Source organism: Macaca nemestrina, chromosome 12 (genome assembly GCF_043159975.1).
Source record: "Macaca nemestrina isolate mMacNem1 chromosome 12, mMacNem.hap1, whole genome shotgun sequence".
NCBI lineage: Eukaryota > Metazoa > Chordata > Mammalia > Primates > Cercopithecidae > Macaca > Macaca nemestrina.
In genome coordinates, this window is record NC_092136.1 from 43,720,375 (window position 1) to 43,744,425 (window position 24,051).

At 37.0% G+C, this 24,051-nt stretch overlaps 1 long non-coding RNA gene across 2 annotated transcripts in view; it reads left to right on the top strand.

Moving 5' to 3' along the window:
- The first annotated feature begins 10,338 nt into the window (after nucleotides 1–10,338).
- LOC112427584 (uncharacterized) overlaps nucleotides 10,339–24,051 on the top strand; it is a 123,352-nt gene continuing 109,639 nt past the window's right edge. The window contains exon 1 of one of the 2 annotated variants that reach the window (XR_011610766.1): nucleotides 10,339–11,549. This is a non-coding gene — a long non-coding RNA (uncharacterized lncRNA). The remainder of the gene's footprint in view (nucleotides 11,550–24,051) is intronic. The other variant, XR_011610765.1, reaches the window with a different exon arrangement.

Below are 24,051 nucleotides of genomic sequence, written 5' to 3' on the forward strand. Positions count from 1 at the left end.
TATTTTATGGATGAGGTAGCAGGATCCTAGAGGAGGCCATTGACTTGCTGAATGAGAACAAATGCATTAATTGCAAAGCAAATGCTTGTGCTCAGTTTTCCAACTCCTGTATTTTTCTGAGTTTGATTCTGAAACTGCACAATAAACAAACATTCTATTAAAACTAATTTTTCCTAATTCTGTATTGTCATAATAGATTAAAAACAAGAGACATTGCTTCTTCCTTTTTATCAACAATAAGCACTATGTGATGATAAGGCGATATGATTTATTAATGAACAAACTTCTCAGACTTTATAGATGATATAAGCCACAAATTTCTAGGTAGATCTCTTAGAAGTCTGTACACTTATTCAAGTGGCGTGGATTTTGCTTAGAACACTGTTTAACATGCAGATGATTCAAGTACTGTGAATATTTTGATCAAAAAAGAGAACTGTTTCTAATGCCTCTGAGGTTCTGCCACTAACAGATGGGTTATATTAGGATGAGGAGAGTTTTTCCATCTTCTCATGTGAAAAATACACGACTGGACCAGGGAAGGGATAAGGGAAAAACTCTTTTTCTTCTTCTGCTCCTGGGTGACCTTATCATTAATGACTTTCTGTAAGGCAAACATGGTTATGTTAGTAAAAGAGCTAGTGAGGTCACTGGCTTGGGCCTTCAATATAATTATCACATAGTGAGAAATGTAACTGAAAATGTATGAGATGTTTCTGAAATGTATATGTAATATTTTATGTAAAGAATGAGTTAAGACCAGGCATAGTGGCTCATGCCTATAATCCCAGCACTTTGGGAGGCCAAGGTGGGCAGATCACCTAAGGTTGGGAGTTCGAGACCAGCCTGACAAACGTGGAGAAACCCCGTCACTACTAAAAATACAAAATCAGCTGGGTGTGGTGATGTGCACCTGTAACCCCAGCAAGTCGGGAGGCTGAAGCAGGAGAATCGCTTGAACCCAGAAGGTGGAGGTTGCGGTGAGCCCAGATTGTGTCATTGCGCTCCAGCCTGGGTAACAAGAGTAAAACTCTGTCAAAAAATGATTTAAATAAGAACAACCATGAAGATATATATTTTTTCAGGGTCAGACTTCAAAGTGGAAAATTACAATGTATTCTATAGTCTGAATCAAATCTGACAGCCTAAAATGCTATACTTTCTAGGAGCTGCTCTTTTGGAACAGGTATGAAGATAGAAACCTAAGAGTTCAAGTCTGGATTTCCTGGAATTGAAACTTCCACGTAAAGAACTGTCATCGAGTGGCCACTTTCAAATCTTATGACCTGAGAAAATGATAGAGAATAAATCTCTGAGGTGAAGGTGTTTGTTTTATGGGAAAAAATTAAAAATTTAAAAATATACATGTGAGAGATATATATATATGTGTGTATATATATATATATGTCTTTCCAAATTATTTCTACCCTTAGTGGACTCCAATGGGTATAGCTTAATAAACTTTTGGTCGAGTAATACACATACAATTTTAAATTTATGTATTTTATGAAGTCTTCCTTTTACATAATGGATAACATAATCATTCATTTGTTTAGCAGTAAGGAAGAAACCATATGTTAATTTTTCCATTGGAGTTAGCACCAGAACATTGAGTGACAGAGAACAAGCTATCCTTGGATTTGAGGACTATCAGCTAGTTCAGAAATAATTTAGTTTAAACTCTTGATTTTGCAGATGAAGATACTGACACCTGGAAAGATGATATGATTTTCCCAAGGTCACAGAGTTGGCTAGTCACACAGCTGGGATGAGTCTGCATGTTTCGATGTTTTGTAGCAAAATAAGGTATAGGTGTAGAGGTGTATGTACAGAGAAACATAGGGTATGGGTATGTATGTGTGCATATACATGTAATGATTTGTCAGCCTGTATCTTGTTATATGCTGTAGGGGGCCTTCAGAGTTTTGATGTGCTATGGGGAGGAATACATCAATAATCCATAACTGGGATTAGCAATAATGGGAACAGGGTGGACACCCAGGATAGAGAGAAAAAGGATTATCATATGGAAAGAAATATGCTTCAAAAAGGGAGGTGGGAAAGCTTCACAGATTTCACATCCTTGTCAGTACCTGTGCCTATCCACATTTTACCAGGCTTTCTAGGCCCCTCAATTCCTCCTATACCTCAGACTACATATTAGTGAGTTAAATTAAAGATTTTCCAGATAACAAAACTGATACCTAGAAAGATTAAGTGACTTGCCAATGTCACTATACAGGACCATTTTTGAAAGTGGTTCTGGAGACTTCTCTCACCTTAGGGGTTACGGCACAAGCCCTCATGGTCTGACCAGCCTTCCAGTATCCTGCATGTAATGTCTACCCTGCCAATATCACTATTTCGGACTTTGTGTTTTTGTTTCCTCAGTCCAGCTGCTTGTTCTGTTGATGATACAGGAACTATTTCCTGTTGATATCCACTCAGAGGCAAAATAATGCTTTAAACAGAAGCACACAAAAATATGGGTTTAGTTTCCTTACTCTTTAGCACATGACTTTATTTTTCCACTAGGTGAACCAAAAAGTGCCGAAACAGAATCTGAAAAAGTCTTCATAGACTTGGAAGCCAAGTGATGTGGGATCTACTCCTAGATCTGACTGACCTGAAACAACCAGTTAATCTTTCTCCATCTCATCAATTAAATACATTAAATCAAAGGGTTGGTGTAAGGATAAAATGACAAAATATATGTAATCTAGTATATAGTAGGCACTCAGTAAATGTTATTTTTTCCTATCCTTTCCTGATGACTTCACAGGTTGTTTTGAGATTGGAATGATATAATTGATGTGAAGACATGTCAGAGTTGAAATACATTTAACAAGAATTAGAAATTGTTTTTATTTCTCTGATTTGGGAATGTTAAAAATTGCCTTCTCTGAAATGGCATTTAAGAAAAGTCTTCTTCTAGTTGTGAAGCAACTTTAATTCAAAGAACATTTGCCTACCAGATAAATACAGCAAATTCCATAGTAAGAGATGAGACTGAGTTTTTCTGTTTGGTCTATTGCTTCCAAACAAACATGGTAACGGTTCTGATGAGTTTTCCATATCTACAGTGTGCAGCCCCATCTATCTTCCCTGTCTTTGAACTTGGGAAACACTTTAATCAGGCCTATGCTTTTTGTGGAAAGGAATTTGCCTGTCACAAAACCACTTGGTTTCTTGCTGTGCTGTGGGATTCCGTTTTATGTTCTGAAGCCATCGTGTGTCCTGGGCTTCCAGTTATATTTATTTATTTACTTTTCATATTTGGGGGCTGGGCTTAGGGCATAAAAGCAGTCTTGATGTGCAGTGAGACTGTTGGATTTTTACTCTCTCTCTTCTAAATATTTTTGGGTCATTAATAATTATTACTGTAGGTGACTGGCTTGTAAAAATCACCATGACAATATTTCCTTGCATATATGCCTTGTGCAATTATCCATATTTTTACCAGAAAAAATGCTTAAATCATTTTGTATATAATTGTGTGTGTGTTTTATAACAATAGCTAATGGTAACAAGATAAATTTCTCTGAGCAGAATATATATTATTTGTGCTAGAAAAGAGCAAAGATTAAACTAAAGGGGTTGTCAAGAGCTGGGAGTTTGCTTTTGTCTCTTTCTCTTTATTTAATCCCTGAGCATCTCCTGTCTCTGAAATGGGAAATATAGTTCTCTTTGGTTGCAATAAAACTTTGGAGAACACAAAATCTAAAGGAAGAATGAAAGATGAACCTTAACGAAATAATAAAAAGCCAAGAAGATATCCAGAGTATCAACTAAATTATCATCATTAAAAATAGCCTAATTTGAATATCACTGCTGCTGCCACTGGACACTGAGTGCCAGGACCCTGCATGATACCACTAGCAGGGAAATAAATTCTCAAAGCGGGAATCATACCCCTAGACCAACGAACCGCATGGGAAATAAATTCTCAACTATCTTTTCTTTTATGTGCAATTTACTACAGAATCAAATCTTCCATGGTGGCATCTGATTGAAAAAGACTAAGTCATATGCCCAGACACTAGCTTTCACTTCTATAAATGCAAGGTAAGGCTCTGGCTTCCACCAAGACTTCAAAAATGGCAGATTCCATAAACCAAAATATTGCGTTCAGTAGTTGATTAGCCAATTGAATGTCCATCATATTCTGCTTAAAATAGCATTTGCAGAAACTTCAAATTCTGGAAAGATGAAATAAATTTACTTTTTTGCATTTTTCTTTCTAAGCACAACTAAAACCCTGGATGTATTAGTCCATTTTAATGCTGCTTATAAAGACATACCAAAGACTGGGTAATTTATAAAGGAAAGAGGTTTAATTGATTCACAGTTCAGCATGGCTGGGGAGCCCTCAGGAAACTTACAATCATGGTGGAAGGGGAAGAAAACACATCCTTCTTCACATGACGGCAGCATGGAGAAGTGCCAAGCAAAAGGGGGAAAGCCCCTCATAAAACCATCAGATTTAGTGATAACTAACCACTCTCATGAGAACAAGATAGGGGAACAGCCCCCAAGATTTTATTATCTCCACCTAGTTTGTCCCACAACACCTGGGGATTTGGGTGGGGACACAGCCAAACCATATCACTGGATATTACAGATGAAATGAAAATACACCTCTGAAAAGTGAAAAGAAGAAGGAAAGCGACTAGAGACTTTAGGACTGGAGAAGCAACAGGGTGGTGAGATCCCTGGTTGCTCCTTTTGTCTTATGTGTCTCAGACCTGGAGCTAAAGGGGCCAGCAACCCAGAAACACCAATGTGTGTGTATATGCCCCAAAACAAAGCCTCTTCTTTCTGGCCAAAGGATCAAGAAATAAATATCAGGGAGATCATGTGGAGAGACTTCGATTCTACACCCACCCAGCAAAAATGAGATGTCCCTCCTGGTCCCCTTGGGGTTGTGTCAGAGGAGGCTTACTAATGGTAAGTAAGGATTTGCCCCATTGCTCAGTGGTAACAGGGCAGCCACTACTATAGTGTCAGTGGAGACCATGTGGAGAGCCAGAATGTCCACTCTGGCTTCCCATAGAAACCAGGGACAAAGATCAAATATAGTCTTTATTGAAACATATATCCATAGGCAACAAGCTGAACTTTGGCCTAACTTTCATACCTTATACAAATATTAACATGGAATGCACCACAGACTTATGTGTAAAACGTACAACGGCAAAACTTTTGAGAAAAATAAAGGAGAAAATCTTTGCCATCCAGGGGTAAGCAAAGAGTTTGTAAATTTGACACCGAAAGCATGATCTGTACAATAAAATTTGGTATGTTGGAGTTTATAAAAATTAAAAACTTTCTTCTGTGAAGGACCCGCTAAAGAGAATGAAAATACAAGCTACAGAATAAGAGAAAACACTTGTAGACCACATATGTGACCTATCAGGAATAAGTGAAGAACTCTCAAAACTCACCTGTTGAAACAAAATCCAATTATAAAGTGAGCAAAAGATATGAAAAGATACTTCACCAAAGAAGAAATATGTAATGCAAATAAACATATTAAAAGATGCTCAACATCAGTAGTCATTGGAGAAATTCACATTAAAAGTACAATGCAATATCACTCTAAACCTATTAGAGTGGCTAAAATAAAAGAGTAGCAATATCAAAAGTGGGAAAGGATGTAGAGAAACAATGTGTTAGTTGGCCAGGGCTGCTGTATAACAATATATGGCAGGTTGGGTTGCTTAAACAACAGAAATGTATTTCCTCACAGTTCTGGAAGCTAAAATTGTAAATCAAGGTGCCCTCCAGTTTGGTTTCTGTCTTCCTGGCTTGCAAACAGTTGCTTTCTCTTTATGTCTGTGCAAAGCATTTTCTCTCTGTGTGTATATGTTACAGGAACTCTGCGGTTTGGTCTAGATACTGCTGCTTACCACACAAAAAGCCAATCACTGAGCAGAGAATTACCAGGGAAGAGGCTTTATTCATGTGCTGCAGCAGAGGAGTTGGGAGATCAGTCTGAAATCCATCTTCCTGAAAATTGAAGGTTTATATAGCAGAAAAGGAATGTAGCTATGTGCAGGAAAACAGCAATTAGAGAGGGGTAAGGAAGAGGAGTTGGTCAGTAGGAAGTAGGTGGTCCCTTAAAAAACCAATAATTACAGTGGGTAAGAAAACAATCATGATGAATGAGGGGGTCTCGTGTCTCATTGCCCAGATGTGATGATCCGTTAAGTTTCAATTTCTTGATACTATCTGGGAGGCCTGATGGTTGGTTTCCTGAGACAGAAACTCAGATAAGACAGGTGTAAGTTCTCAAGTTTTAAGACTGGGAGGGCCAATTTTCATGATTTTCCAATAAAATATCTATGGCACAATTAGGTTGGTTTCATACAGAAGGAGAGAAAATGATCTTTGCTGTTGCTTCCTGTTATAATGAGAACACCATTCGTATAGGATTAGGGACCCACTCTCGTGATCTCATTTAAACTAATTACTTCCCTAAAGGCCCCATCTCCAAATACAGCCACGTTGTGTGTTAGGCATTCAGCATATGAATTTTGGAAGGATACAATTCAGTCCATAACAACAAGTACCTTACAGATTTCTGGAAAGAACGTAAAATTTCACAGACACTCTGAAAAGCAGTTTGGTAGTTACTTAAACTAAAACTTCAACAACTATAGGACACAGTGATTGTACTCTTAGGCATAAATCTCAAAGAAATAAAAACCTATGCTCACACAAAATCCCGCACATAAATTTTTATAGCAGCCTTTTTACTTTTCATAATGGCCAACAACTAGAAACAAACTAGATGTCCTTTAATGGGTGAATAGTTAAACAAACTGTTGTACATTCATACTATGGTATTGATAGGAACAAACTACTGATACCTGAAAAACTTGGATGAATCTCCAGAGAATTTTGCTAAGTAGAAACATCAATTTGAAAATATCAAATACTCTGTGATTGCATTTGTACAACATTTTTGAAATGACAAAATCATAGAAATTGAGAACAGATTAGTGATTTCCACAATTAACCGGGTGCGGTGGTGTGCGTCTGTGGTCACAGCTACTTGGGAGGCTGATGTGGGAGGATTGCTTGAGCCTGAAAGGTAGAGGTTGCAGTGAGCTAAGATTGGGCCACTGCATTCCATCCAACTTGGCTAAGAAAGTGAGACCTTGTCTTGAAAAATAAATAAATAAATAAAAATAAAAAGGCAACAAAAGAGTTACTTGTGTTGATAAAAAATATTTGTGTCTTAACTATTTAAACCTCAATATTCTAATTCTGTTATTATACTAAAGTTTTCCAAGGTGTTGCCACTGGGGGGAGCTAGATAAAAGATATATAGGATTTCTCTGAATTATTTTTTACAACTGTGTGTGAATCTATAATTGTTTAAACATAAAAAGTTTAATTTTTAAAAAAAGACAGGTTTTGCCTTTCATGGAAGGAGGAAGTGCTCAGGTGTGCTGAGAAGATGGGGCTCATACAACCCTCATCTCAGTTTATTATAATTCAGTGTTCACACCAAGAGAGGTTAAGAAGACCAGAGGCTACATAGCCCCTGCTCACAACCCTGGGGCCAAAGCAAGAAAGTCATGAAGACAAAAGCAGGCCACTGGCTCTACATTCATCTCCGGATGCACTGTCATTTCAACAATATCCGTGAGTTCTTCACCAGGAGGAGATTCCATCTCAATAAATCACTTTCTGTGCTCATTCATAAGAAGCAACTCCTCATCCTTGCAAGTTTTAGTATGAGATTGCAGCAATTCAGTCACATCTTCAGACTCTACTTCTAATTCTAGTTCTCTTGCTATTTCTATTTAATAATACATGTGCAGTTACTTTCTCCACTGAAGTCTTGAACCCCTCAAATTCATTCATGAGTTTTGGAGTCAACTTCTTCCAAACTCCTGCTCATGTTTATATTTTGACCTCCTCCCATGAATCATGAATTTTCTTAATGGCGTCTAGAATGGTGAATTCTTTCTAGAAGGTTTTTAATTTACTTTGTACAGATCCATCACATAAATCACTCTCTATGGCAGCTATAGCCTTATGAAACATATTTCTTAAATAAGAAATTCCTTTGAAAGTTGGAAGACCCGAAAGGAGAAATTACTCTTTGATCCATGAGCTGCAGAATGGATGTCATTTTAGCAGGCATAAAAACATTAACCGTTTTGTTCATCTCCATCAGATCTCTTGGGTGACTAGGTGAATTCTCAATAGCAGTGATATTTTGAAGGGATTTTTTTTTTTTTTCTGAGAAGTAAGTATTGACAGTTGGCTTAAAATATTCAGTAAACCACGATGTAAATAGATGTACTGTCATTCAAGCTTTGTTCTTACATTTATAGAGAAGAGGCAGAATAGATTTAGGGTAATTTTAAAGAGTCCCAGGATTTTCAGAATGGCAAATGAGCATTGAGTTCAACTTAAAGTCACCAGCTGCATTATCCCCTAAGAAGAGAGTCAGCCTGTCCTTTGAACCTTTGAAGCCAGGCATTGACTTCTCCTCTCTAGCTATGAAAGTTATAAATGGAATCTTCTTCCAGTATAAGGCTGTTTTGTCTATATTTAAAGTTGTTGTTTAGCATAGCCCTCTTTATCAATTATTTTAGCTGAATTTTCTGGATGACTTACTGCAACTTCTACATCAGCACTTGCAGCCTCACGTTGCACTTTTATGATATGAACAAAACTTTATTCCTTTAACTTATGAACTGACCTCTGCTAGCTTCACTTTTTTTCCTAAAGTTTCCTCACTTTGTCAGTCTTCATAGAAGTACAGAGAGTTAGGGTTTTGTTCTGGATTAGGTTTTAGCTTCAGGGAATATTTTGAATGGTTTAATCTTTCTAGACCACTAAAACTTTCTCCATGTCAGCAATCAGGCTGTTTTGCTTTCTTGTAATTTGTGTATTTACTGGAGTAGCACCTTTAATTTCTATCAAGGGCTTTTTCTTTGTATCCACAACTTGACTAATTGTTTGGCATAAGAGGCCTTGTTTTTTGCCTATCTTGGCTTTCAACGTGCCTTCTTCACTAAGCTTACTCATTTCTGGCTTTTCATTTAGGGACCTTCAACTCTTTCTTTCACTCGAAAACTTAGAGACCATGTAGTGTTATTAATTGACCTAATTTTAATATTGTTGTGTCTCATAGAATAGGAATCCTGAAGAGAGAGAGATGAGGGAATGACAAGCTGGTGGAGTAGTCAGAACACACTCGCCATTTAATGATTAGGTTAGCTGTCCTGTATGTGCTTGATTTGTGGCACCCCAAAACAATTAAAATAGTAACATCAGAGGTTCTTGAACACAAATAATCATAACTGATGTAATAATAATGACAAAGGTTTAAATATTGCAAGAATTAATGAAATGTGACACACAGACATGAAGTGAGCACAAGCTGTTCAAAAAATGGCACAGATAGACTTGCTTGATGCAGGATGGCGACAAATCTTCAACTTGTTAAAGAAACCTCAATTACCTTTGAAATGCAACAAAGCAAAATGCAATGAAGTGACATATGCTTGTAGTGGACAATGGAAACTGCCTATGATATGGTACAGATGTTGAATTTAACAAAGACTTTGACTTTGAGCAGCCACTGTAAGTATGTTCAAGTAACTGAAGGCAAATTAAAGAATCACATCAAGTTATGATTATAGCACAAAGGAGTTGAGTAGGAACAAAGCACTTGGATTAAGGAACTCACATCAGACAGGAATTCAAATGTACAAACACGAATGCTAAGAACCAGAAATAGTAAATAAGAAGAGTACTATAATAAATGCTGTGAATATATGATTGCTGTTCTTTCTCCTCTCAGCTTTTCTGAAAGACACCAAGTTTATACAGAGAAAGAATTATAACAATGTATTGTTGGCTATGTTTTCTTGTATATGTGTATATATACGTGTGTATGTTGGTGTATTCTTGTGTGTATGTGTAATATGTATTACAATAATAGCACAAAAGGGGAAAAGAGAATAGATCTATATTGGCATGATGTTCCTACATATCACTGGAATTAATTTAGCATATAAATCTAAAGGAGACTCTGAGAAGTTAAGGTATATATGGTCATCCTTAGAGCAACCACTAAGAAATAACTTTTAAAAACGGTAAAATTAGTTATTAAAGAAATTTGAAAATTTTCAGTTAGTGCAAAAGAAAGTAGTAAAACAAGAATACAGAAATAGAAACAACATGGGATATAGAAAACAAAAAATAAAATGTCAGATGCAGATCTAACTAAATACATTTTTAAAATAAATATAATTCTTGCAGTCTATCTCAAAATTAGTAAAAATGTGAAATAAAAATACTTAATTTGTTGACTGTATCACAAAGTCATCATTTTGTCAATCAAAAGTGTTTTTTTTTTTCCCACATAGTCTACTAAAGTAGGAAAAATGAGACAATGTTTAATTTTAAAAAATGATTGTGGACAGAGTATGGGTTTATAATTAAAATTATCAATGACATATTTTGTTTTCTCTGCAATGAATCAAACTTTCACAAGCAGTGAAAAAATTACCAATGCTGCATAATTAGACAGAAAAGGATAAAACAATATTTAAATACTTATTTTCAACCACTGTCAAGATCCACTAATAATAAAGGTCACATGTACGTAGCATTCCCTATGTACCCAGCAGCATTCTGCTTGCTTTCCATTTATTACTTTCTTTAATCTTCAGAACTCTCTGAGGGAGAAACTGCTGCTGTACCTTTTTTTTTTTTTCCCCCCATATGAGGAAACTGAAGCACCGACAAGTTAAGTGATTTTTCAAACATCACACAGACATGAAATGGTGGGAGTGGAATTTGAACTCAGGCATTCTGGTGTGAAGGTCTGCACAATTAAACACTAGGCCATCCATTTTAAGATTTTTTTCTTTAAAATAATGTTATTATGTAGGCTCTGAGACAAATATTTTGATAAAGTCACATAAATATGGTGAAGAAACATTTTCTGAGCATTCAGGATTTCAGTAAAAGAATGATGTACAGATATTCTAAAGTTTTTCTCCTTCATTTCATAGATAATAAAAAACAAAGGGCCAGGAATTGACTTTGATTCAAGATCATGTTACTGCTTAATAGCAAGGCCTAGGGTTGAATTCCAGGTTTCCTGGGTCTTAACCTCACATTTTAAAAAATTCCATACCAAAAACAAAAAGTTGCAAGAAAGATTTTCCATTGCAATTTTCAGTTCAGCAAAAGAATGACTTGTTTTATAATTTGTTTTATAATTATAAAACAAATTGTTTTATAATTTAAATCAAATCTCGCTTTATTTCAATTACCCATCCTGGATATGAAAAGTAAGGAAGGAAGGATTCAACTAAGAGGAGAAGAGAAGAGCCACACGTAATGCTGCGGAAAGATCAAGGCAAACGAACAGCAAAAGAAAGCATTGGAGTTTTAGGGGGACAACAACAGAAAAGTTTATTGAGAAGTTTACTGAGGGCATCATACAAGTTTTCTAGGAGGAAGACAGAGGAACATTTCAGAAGTCAAGCCCGGTTATTACAGTGGGAGAGGTGAGTAGGTATGGAAACTAGACTTCTCTTCTGAATATGTGAGTATATAAACTGGAATGATCGTGAAATTTAGATATGAGGAAATTAAGATTTACATCCAAGTGCAGTTCACTGCCTATGTACAAGAATCCGGACATTAACCAGTGTTTATAGACTGTCTCTTACGTGGTAAGTATCAGTAATAATGAGGAGCTAAGGGTATCTCTCAACTTCTTCAAAGTTATTTTTCCGTAATCCTATTGTATCAATAAGAGGAGTCACAACACTTTTAATGAAAATTTAAAATAGAAGTAAATTCTATTCCTTCTTTTATCAACAAGGATCATTTTGGATAAGTCACTGCCTTTCAGGGTTCAAGTGAACTTTACGTTTTATTACTTCCAGACTTTTCAGAACATTTAATGTTATGATGTTCATTATCAGTCTCTAAGAGAGACCTAGAGCATGCACATTTGCCCAAGTCTGTTTGATCAGGGGAACTCTCTTCAGATAGACTAACCTGTTGGATGCTATGTTTTCAGCAGATACTTCAGAAAACTCTTCCAGAAATAATTCACTTTCACTTCATTTAAAAAATTATTATACACTTATTTTTCTATGTTCTCACTGGACTTGGATTTTCTATATGATATGTGGTCATCTTTCCAACAAGTTAAGTGTGAACACCATCCCTACCTCTTTACATTTCTAGTTCAGTATCTTGAACTAGAAATTATCAACTTTGGATATTTAAAATCCAGTAATGTCTCATAGTTGAACAGCTTTGTCTTCTCCTTTATCAATCGTGCACTGTGTAGGCACTTATATCGAGGACCATATGAGAAGTTCACTATTGTCTTTCTGCTTCCTGGGCACAAAGTAGTCAATTCAGGAAGCCAGGTCTTTCCCTTTGTGGTTTCCAATGCAAAGGCAGCACCTATCTGGCCACTGGTTTGTGACATGGCTCCTGAACGTGGCAAAGTTTGACAGATCACCTAGTAGCAGCAAACACCTACCTTTCACAGTCGTGCTGAGTTTTGGTGCCCTGGGCATCTTCTTTTGCAGTTTTTATCTAAACTTCTTAGCTTAATATTCACATTTCAGCATCATTTTCAGTCTCATTCTCCCTTCTCAACCTGTCTCCAAGGACTCACTTTGATTTTTTGAACTTTTTAAAATTGATTTATTGAGCCATTAATTCATCCAACAATTGTTTTCCACCATAGGAGTTGTGATGAATAGAGACAAATCCAGAGCCTGCCAGCTAGAAGCTTTGGCTTAGTAGGAAGAAAACGACATGCAGAAAACATTCGCTGGATATATTGTAATAGATAAGAAGTACTATTAAATAGTAGGAGGTAAGGTGTCATCTGAGTTGAGAGGAAGATTTCTAAATGGGGCATCTGAGAAGGCTTTATAGAAGAAGTTACATTTGAGCTGATCCTGGGTCTCCAAAAATTTTTGAGCATCTACTATGTGCCAGCTTGAGATTACATTCATGAATAAGCCTCATTAAAATGAGTAACACTTACTGCATGTCATGCACCCTCTAAGCGCCTTTGCTGTGTTCTCTTTCACAACAATTGCAGAAAGTATGGGCTATTTTATTCTCATTTTGCAATTAAACAGACTCATTCATTTAATTCATCTACAGACCCTCAGTAAGTGGTAAAGACAGGATTTACATTCGGGAAGCATAGGTGCAGGTTCCATGTCCTTACTACACTGTGGGAGATTAAACTATATTCTCTCTTCCACAGTCCTGGAACTCATGGTGGTCAGTCTAATACAGGAGACTGTTGTTAGACAGCTTAGCACAGGGGACTAGACTAGTACATAGGTGACTATGGTATAAATTTGTGTGGTAAAATGTGAGACATGCAAAGTGTTCGGGAGCAAATAGGGAGGGCAATTACCCAGTCATTGAAGATCATGGAAATGGCCATGTGTATTCTGAAACCTGAATTATAAGTTGGAGTTTGTCAGACAAAAGAGAGAATAAACAAAAGAGAAAATCGGGATGGTCAGAGTGAGTGTTTCAATAAAGAGAATAGTATGTAGGAAAGCCCATAATAAAGGAACATTGGCAGATGAGGGAACTATTTAATGTGAGTCCAGGACAGAACTGTGGCTATAACAATTACTACAAAGATTAGTTGTGAGAATTAATTACACACACAAACAGACACACACACACGCGCTTTGCTTAGCTTTAAGTCAGTATTTATGACAAATTCTTGCTCAATTTCTTTTGTGTTGAGGGTTCCCTTGATCATGAGTCAATAAAAGTCATGTGAAACTGTGCTGTGAGTTACTTTGGAGTCTAAAAGAAAAGTTCATAAATGTGGAAAATCAAGATAAAATCCACCAATTATTTTATTTCCAGGAAAAATATAAGACAAAGAACATTAACCCAAAGCAATATTTTGACTCACACCCTCCCTCTGAAGAGGTCAAGTAATGCTAGAAGAAAGGAAAAAAGGAAGAAGAGGAAGAGAAAAAGGAAGACAGAGAAAGAATATATCCAGCTTGGACAATGACATAGGCCATGAAAGGAATCTTGACTCTGTGACACTGCTGAACTTCAGGGTGTGCTATGCATATTGTAATCTATGAAGCTGTGCAGCGCACTACCCGTAGTTCAATATATGGTAGCACTGTGCCGCAAGTGAATATAAAATGTAGCTATGTCATAGTCCATTTTGGGGAGAAGTTTCTGACTCAGTGATGATCAATACTAGAGTGAGTTAGACTGTAAAAACAAACAAACAAAACAAACAAGATTCCCATCACCAGAAATTTCCAAGTAGAGGTAGGTGTAGATTGTTCTACTAGGGATGTCACACAAAGGAGGGAGGCTGAGCAAAATTATCTAAGATTTGCCCTGACTCACTCTAAAGTTCCATATTCCCATGATATTTATATGCATTTTGACGTTTTGCTTTTAAATGTATGTGTGTATAATTAGAACATATTTTTAAAGTAGAATATATAGAAAAGTAGACAAATAAAAAATGTTTCTTCATTTAGTTGTGTAATACACTACTTACAGTTAACAAATGTTAACCAAAATACATATGCCACTGCCAACTTTTTGGAGCATTTTCTTCCAGTTCATCTTTGCTGCCCATTTGCCTCCCCCTAGTGGCAATCGGATAACACTAATCCTGTTTTCCCCTATTTGTACTATTTTGAAGTGTTACTAATAATTGGAAATATTTTAATGGTTTTATTTAACTTTATGGAAAAGCTACTTATACATCTGCAAAGTGAGGGCTTCTCTGTTGCTTCAAAAGTCTATTAAGTTATCTAAAAGACTTTAATACTAAATACACTTAGATTTTGTAGTTGTTGATCAATGTGCCTGTCTCAGTTCCTGAGAAGTACAGCGTTTTAGTCATAAAAGGCAGCAATCACGACATTCTGTAATGCGGCAGTCCCTAACCTTTTTGGCATCAAGGACTGATTTCGTGGAAGACAATTTTTCCAAGGGCTGGGTTGGGGATGGTGAGCCCGTTACGTGTATTGTGCACTTTTTTCCTATGATTATCACATAGTAATATATAATAAAATAATTATACAACTCACCATAACATAGAATCAGTGGGAACCCTGGGATTTTTTTCCCTCCAACTAGATCGTCCCAAATGGGGGTGATAGGAGACAGTGACACCCCAAGTGTGTTGCTTATATCCAGTCTACTTTGTAATCTCATTTTGGTTGCTGTCACTGCAGAAAACCCTGCTTCACAAAGATAGGATGTCGGAAATGGAAGCACGTTTTTCAGTGCTTTCATGGCAATCTCAGGATATTTCACCTTGACTTTAATCCAGAATGTATAAAGACTTGAAGTTGTCTCAAACATACTTTTAAGGCCACCTCCATTTGTGATTTCAAGCAGTTGATCCTCTTCCAGCACAGACAAAGTCGATTCACCTGGCTTATTCACAAATGGGTTGCAGATCCATTCCTTCCCAGTTGGAGGGTCTTTTGTGGTTGGGAAATAATGCTCAGACTCTCTTGAAAGCTGAGATAGGTGATCATGCACCAGCTAGAATAAAGAAGGCCCTGGCTCAGTCTCTTTCAAAATTTCTTCTAACATTTGAAACATGTCAAATATCCCAACATTCATTCATCACCCCCATAATGCCAGTTTGGTATTGAATGCAGCCACTTTATATGCAGACTTGAAAACAGTTGTCGTTCTCCCCTGGGGTGACAGATTGAGTTCATTGAGCAGCTTGAATATGCCACACAAGTAAGTAAGTTTTGTGACCCATTCTGTGCCACTAAAATGTGCTACCAGTGGTGACTGTTTTTCTTAAAGAAGTCTCTGGAGCCACTCTCGTAACTTAAAAACTCTGATCTACCTTTAGAAAGTCATCTCACTTCTGTGTATATGAGAAGATGTGTGTGCTCTGCATTCATCTCCTCACAGAGCTGCGCAAACAGAGCTAAGTTAAGGCTATGTACTTTAATGTGGTTGATGATTTTAATCACATACTATAAAACGTTGTTAAATTTAGGTGAAATTTTTCTACTAGTCAGCATTTCTTTGCGGATGACCCAGCATGGAGACTCACATTACAAAGTGACCTCTTTGACCCAAGTAGCCAAACCAGAAAGTCATCCAGTCATGGCAACCACTCCATCTGTGCATATACCAATACCAAATGACCAACTCAGTTTTCCTGATACGTGATTATTCAGAGACTTCAGTAGTTCTGCAGCTGTGGTGGTGGTTGGCAACAAAAGTGCACATATCGTACACATCCTCCTAAAAAAAATGTTGTACAAAATCAAGCCTTGTTGCTTTGTTGTCAACATCAATAGACTCATCAACCTGGACTGCATACCATGGTAACTCCTTAATCCTCTCTAACAATTATGCCTCAATATCCTCTGCTATTTCATCAATTCATCTAGTTATGGTGCTAGATGAAAGAGGAACATGTGCCACCTTTGGAATTGCAGCCTCTCCTAAAAGTTCACAACATATATCCTTAGCATCAGGCAGAATCAGCTCTTCACCAATAGTAAAAGTTTTCTTAGCTTCAGCAATGCGATTAGCCACTAGGAATGATGCTCTCAGTGCAGACACATTTGATGAAGTGGTGGCCTTCAATAATTGCGTCTGTTCTTTGTGTTTGTATACTTTTCTTTTGAAAACTTCAAACACGTGCCTTGTAATGCAGGGTGCTTAGTCTCCATGGGGCGCAACAGTTTTGAAAGTTTCATGGCTTCATTGAATAGCTGATTGCCACACATGATACAAAGTGGGCTTGGACGATGTGAATCACCCGTTGCAATGAAACCATAATTTAAGTAGAACTCTTAGTATTTTCTTTTAAATGCAACTTTCTTTTTGTTGGCAGTTTTAGAGTCTTCTGCTGTCTCATCATTGAGTCTTTCCCCTTTTTCAAAGAAACTGTGCAGGGACGTTTGTTTTTTACTCATTTTAGCTGGGGTTTGCCAATACTGTGACTGAGACAAGTGCATAGTGCGGGAAAGAGGCATGAATGGAAGTGGTAAATAAAATAATGGGCGGGCCATGTGCAGATTAAAATAAGTGTCAGACTCTGACTTAAAGCCTGCCACCAGGTGCAACTCTACAATTGAAGTACATCAACTCACTTGCCAATACAAAGCCTGCCACCAGATGCAGCTTGTCATTTGCCACACACTTATAGGGTTTTGATATGAGTCTACAAGCAATTGATTTATGATGGTCTCTGTGTAGTCAAACCTCTCTGCTAATGTTAATCTGTATTTGCAGCCACTCCCCAGTGCTAACCAATCACCGCCTCAGCTCCACCTCAGGTCACTAGACATTAGATTCTCAAGGAGCATGCAACCTAGATCCCTTGCAAACACAGTTCACAATAGGGTTTGTGCTTCTCTGAAAATCTAATGCTGCCACTGATCTGACAGGAGGCAGAATTCAGGTGGTAATGCCAGCAATGGGGAGTGGCTGTACATACAGATGAAGCTTTCTCGCTCACTCACAGTTCACCTCCTGCTGTGTGGCCTGGTTCTTGACAGGCTCCAGTCCTTTGTCCCAGGGTTGGGGACCCCTGCTGCAGTGGAATGAATGGTAGTCCCCAAAAAGATAAGTTTATTTTCTAACCCCCAGAAACTGTTAATGTGACTCTATTTGGAAAAAAATATTTTTACATATATAATTCAGTGGAAAATCTTGAGATAAGATTATCCTAATTTATCCAGGCTGCCCTAAATTCAATGACATGTATTCTTGTAATAGGCAAATGAGGAAAAAGGCATTGCCATTGGAAAGAAAGCTTTGTGAAGACAAACCCAGAGATTGGGGTTTGGCAACCACCGCCAAGGAATACCTGGAGCCTGTAGATGGTGGAAGAGGGAAGGAAGGTTTCGTCCTTAGAGCCTCCAGAGGCAGTGGGGCCCTGCCAACACCTTGATTTCAGACATATGGCACCCAGAGGTGTGAGACAAGAGATTTATGTTGTTTAAAGCTGACTGTTTGCAGTGGTTTATTATAGAAGCTGCAGGAAAATAACACATGTTCTTACATGTATTGTGTCAAAATCACAGCGGCCAATTGGTCACTTTCACCTGAGTAACACAAAAAATACCTTCGCATGTTAGATTGAAGCTATCTGGCCTAGATTTTGTTAATTTTGACTTTCAGTTTTAAGATGTTGCTTCTGAAATGTCGTTTGCTTCCAACAAAGAAAGTTTCTCTTTGCTCTGGAGATTGAAAATACTCAAATATAGGTTTGTGAAAAAGTTAAATTCTGATGCCAGCATGAGGGAAAATGCAAGGATCCCTGGCAGAAAAACATAATATTGGAAGCAATGTCTGGATTATTTAATAAAATGTAGGGCTTTCCCTTTCTTTCTCCCATTTCTAAATGATTACATACAAATAACAACCCAACTTGATTATTGACTACGTATCCATATCATTTTCACTCATGCAGAGCAGTGTTTCTTATAAATATTTATGGAAAAAAATGTTCTTTTATGCACTTAAAATCCTTGCTTGATGGTTTGGAGTTGATTTCTGGCACTGTTCAATGTCAAGGGCACTGCAGTTTCCTCTGAACAAAACATCCTGGTTATCTGTAAAAATGCAGCTGCAGATGCAGGCTTTGCAGGGTTAGATCAAGAAGGCCAGCATTTCACAGAATCATGAAAGTTGACAGATGGACACACAGACACACACGCGCACAGATGCACATGCACACATCATCTTCTACATGCCAGCCTTTGTAGCTAGGTTACTGTAGGTGGAGTATCTTGAAGCATATAAGGAGAGCCACAGTACTGTATGTGTGCTTGCACAATGTTTTTGGTTGTATTGATACACAGATGTGTCTTCAAATGCCATGCAGTCTTTTCAGACACTGGTAAGTAATAAGCAAGTGACACCTTCTATTACACTGATTGACATTTCATTATCTAAGTGCCTTGCCTTCTTTTGGCTTTGGAATTATTAGTCATCAGTTCCTCAAAGCAATTACATTATCTGTGTTACTCCAGTTATTCAAAGGGCATTGGGGGATATTTTTTTAAATATATATTAAAATAAAACTAGTCCTTGGAATAGTGTCCTGAGCTCAGATAATTCAGCCACTGGAAAATAAATAAATAAATAAATAAATAAATAAATAAATAAATATGCAACTCCTATGTTACTTGAAGTTAGGAAAGGCAAATAAGTTATTTGAATCCGTGTCTCACCAGTGAGGTACAGGAATTGGGCAAGATCAATGAGATTTTTTTTTCCAGAAGTGAAAGTTGTGATTTTAAGAGCTGGTGACACCTATCATTATGCTGAATATGAAACTTTTATCAAAGTGTAGTTACCTCGCCTAACCTCGTACCCTAGGAATAAATTACTGTTTAATTTTGCATAGCTGTATGATCAGGGTTTCTTAAAAATTTGTAGAAGTATCTCTTTTGCTATTAATATTTCTCTTCTTGGTAGCTTCATAGGACATGTAAAACATTTTATTTCTTTGGTTCTAGGGTTATTATTGAATTTTTAAGTATGTTCAAATTCACTCTGTAATGATCTGTGTAAAGTGAAAGCATTGGAAGAATGAAAATGCACATATAAACAATACACAAATATGAAACATGGGCAAGAGTGCATGGCATCAGGCTTGTGGGTTGATAACTGGAATTTATTTAAGCCTTGGTCACAAGTATAATGATGATAAATCAAGAGGAAGGGACTGACCCAAAAGGGAGGCTCTTGCCTGAGTTTCAATATAGGGCATAAATCGAGCTGCCTAGAGCAAGGACCTATGTGAAGGTGAGTATGTGCCAGAAAAGATACAACTGTAGAATGCTGGAGCTAATTGGGCCCTAGAAATCATCAAGTCTAGCCCCTTTCATTAAGACAGCAAAATCTAACTTAACTTTTATTATGAGCTAGATGCTGAGTATTTAATGGTAAGCAGGAATAACAAGGAAGGCCCCCCAGCCCTCACTCATGATACATAATCAACTACTGGGGAAACATGGGTCAGAAAGGGGAAGAGGCTTGCTCCAGGTCATGCATCTCATTTGTACCAGAGTGAATTCTACAATCTGGGTCTCTGGAATTCTTGAAATGGCTGCCAATAGCTATTAGGCAATAGCACTTATGGGTCACTGCCAACTACCTGACATTCAAATGCTTTGTCTTTTTAGTTGAATGAATTATGTGACCTGGGCCATCCTTCCCTAAAGCTAACTGAGCTACCTACATAGCTTCATGTTCATGAAGCACATGGTCATCAAAGCCTTAACTGAAGATGACAGATTCAGCAACTAACTGTGCAAGGACAGCTTTCCAAAAACTACCCCAACATCTAGCTTGACTGCACCCTAACCACCTATCATCAGAGATTTCAAAGGCTAACTTTTTAATTTTTAAAAAATTTTATTTATTTATTTTTTCAGATGTCTCACTCTGTTTCCCAGGCTGGAGCATCGTGGCACAGTCATAGCTTATCGCAACCTTGACCTCCTGAGCTCAAGTGATTCTTCCACTTCAGTCTCACAAAGTGCTGAAATTACAGGTGTTAGCCACTATGACCAGCCTCAACTGCTAACTTTTTAATACATATTTTTTTCCAAATGAACTACACCTTGCAAAGAACTCTCATGTTACTGATATGCAGTTGCTTCTGGAGTGAATGCATAAGTTTACCAAATATCCCACCTATAAAATATGCCAAATGACACATTGGTAGATATTTAGAAGTGAAGCAACTCAGTTTTAAAGGCAGTTGATAGCTTTTTCCTTGAGTCTGAGTCTGTGTGCTTTGGTGTAGAGAAAAAAAGGATGGTTAAGGACTGGCTGAAAGGTCTCCCTGTTAAAAATATTTTCTCAGACATACTAAGCACAGATCATTAGAATTGAACATTTGTCCCGTTTCCTTATGTTATATTTGGGGAACATCATGTACAGAATTTAAGTGACAACCACTTAGTGACAGAGTCCAGGAATTAAGTGGATATTCTGGTGTTAAGTCCAGTGTTCTTTCTGTGTTCCATTGCTGTTGGTTATTTCTTCAAAATTATACGTTGCATCACATAGACAATCCCATTGTTCATGCTAAATTAAATGCAAGAGAGATTAAACGTCATTGAGAAGACGTTTTGGTGCAAAGTCCTTAACACCAACTGTCATTGGTGGATACCAACCATCCTTGCTTAAGTAGATGTCTAGTTCTTCACTGAGAGACTCATTAAAACACATTTTAAATGAGTAATCCAAGCAAAAAAGCTCTCAAAGAGAGTAGTCAACATACATAACTAAGTTACATTACTCAGGCCTTAGTAGATGCTCAATAAATATTGGTTAGCTGACTAAATAGTCCAAGAGGAAACCTCAAAAATACTTGTAGCAATGAAGAGGCAACATAATTTGATTTAAAGATCAGAGAATTTAGAATCTTAAGTTTGGGATCTTGGGCCTTTGCTAAAGGTGTTTAAAGCTCAGTTCTTTCATTAAGAAAATTCAGAAAACAATACCTACCTCTCAGGACTGTGGGGGAGATTATATGAAATAATATTTAAAAGTCCTAACCCTCATATTAAATGCTATAAAATATACTTAATAAATACTGATTGTAATTTCTTGCTAGAATATATTTGCCACTCAGAAAAAGTAGAATATTATTTTATGCAGTGGTCCTTGAAAGTTGAGAGATGGACTGACTGCATGAAAGTCATCAGAGAAACTTGGAAAAATATAGATTCTTGGAATTTACTCCAATGTACTGAGTCAAAATATCTGAAGGAGGGACCTGGGAACCTCAATTTTTGTTTGTAGCTCCTTAGGGCATTCTAGTACACACCCTCATTTGTTAATGCTGATTTTTTATGAACAGTATTCCCTTAATTTAATGATCTAAATCTTCTTTCTGGAGTCTCTGTAACTCTGGTTACATTTTTTTTTTTCTGAATACAGGTTGTTTCATGGCTAATCTATTGCTTTTTTTTTCATATTTTAGGTGAGCATTTGAGTATTCTCAGCCAAGTAATAAACACCTGACGTAGTAAACATCTTTGGCCACAAATTGACATTTGTGATTTAATTTCTAAGTAAACTTAGGAGGGGACACAAGTGTGCACACACACTTCTCTGGGAGAATATTGTATGTTCATAACTTAAGATGATTATGCTATAGGCAGACAAATAGATTTATTTATAAATAGATATATCTTTGCAAGTGAAAGTTTCCGTTATTTCTCTACTCTACAAATTCTGTAATTGGTCAGAAAACAGCAATGCATGTCATTTGGTCATTTACCACCTAAATTATATATGCCTACTTAGGCATATATAGAAAACCAATTAGAAAACCAATTTTTATTTTCTTCTTGTGGGGCGTGACTTCCAAGCATTCACTTTAATTTTGTCACAAGAATTTTCCACAACATATCTGCCAAAATTGACACCTAATGAAACTTCTAGACACAACGAACATTTTTTTTTGGCAAGTTAATTTAAAATATCATTTTCCCTTAATGGGGATAGCTAGACCTCTTTATCAAGTAGAATGAGTTTATGAGGCTACCTGAAGCCTGGTCCATGCAGTAGCACAAACTATTTCTGTGAATTTGGCCTACTCTCTTAATATCTTTGCATATAAATGTCCTCGTGAAATAAAATGAAATATTGAATAAATAGTTTTTTAAGTTTCTTCCAGTTTGACCTAATAATATTTTATGAGTTTATAAGTTTCCTTAACACTGTGGACAGGAACAATCTAGAATAAACAATCTCTAAACTGAAACTATACAGGTCTCATCAGTGCAACAGGAAAAACAAAGATTAAACTTGGTAGATTTATTAAAATGAGAATGAAAAAAATTGTAACTCTCACTGAAAATGTGCATGTGACTTATTGTTATCCAGAGGCTCAGTTATAGGCTACTCTTTGAGAGTTATTAACAAGGGAGCATCCCAACAATAACGGGTACTTGCCTTAGAAAACCCAGTCTGGCACAGCTTGAATGAGTCTGGTTCCTATTCACAACCCATCATTTAAAAAGGATACATAATTTAAAGGATAAATATAAAATATGAACTTCATAGTCCAATGAAATGACCCTCATCAAAATTTTAATGTTACTATAATCTACACAAAGTGGCACAAAGGGAGCCCAGAGCATAGCCAGGCAAGTGAAGGCTCCGATTCGACTTGTATTCTCCTCAATTTCCCACATGATTCCTTCTCCCCGCTGGGGGAAATATGGATGGTGATAAGGAGAATGATGACCAGCATAACGTAGGTTGCCTAGTCATGTTCCTTTAATACAATTAGAGATACATTCAGAAACCCAGCATGAGCTATCTATTGCAACCACTTTTCCTCAGTCAATTTATAACTCAAATCCATCAACACCACTTAATGTGCACTGCTATTAAGTCTCATTCAGCATTTTCTTTCTTAGTCTTCAAGCACCATGCACATCAATGCATCGACACATTCACCATCATCCAGACAAGGCTGCCTCTTCATAAGCTTTATCTATATAGCACTTGATCTCCCTTCACGTTCTTTGTCTATTTGTCCCTTTCTTACCTTTTACTCTTTTAAATTATAGAAAAGGGAGGTTCCCACTATTTTGAAAATAAAAGGGAAATAGTTGAGCTCTAGCTACTTCCTTTAATGTTAAAAGTTATTCTGTTCAGGCGATGAGTGGGTATATGTCCTTTATTTGCCAAGATGTCACCCTTTTATTCCTTTCCTTTCTCTTTCCATATAATTGCAATTCTTTCCGGAGAGTTTGTAAATCCCTGCAGCCCTGTTTACCTGGCAGGACATACAGCTCTCCCAGTGTTATAATGCATTGACATAGTGTGTCTGAGAAGCTATCATTGATAGGAAGTTAGAAAATAAGGAAGATTCTAGTAACTGACTCTGTGACTCAGGGCAAGCTACTTCTTTCTGAACTTTACTTTTTTCATTTGAATAATTAGGTAATTCAACTAAATTAGTACATTTTGAGTGGACTTTGCAAGGCCTGAACTAGAATA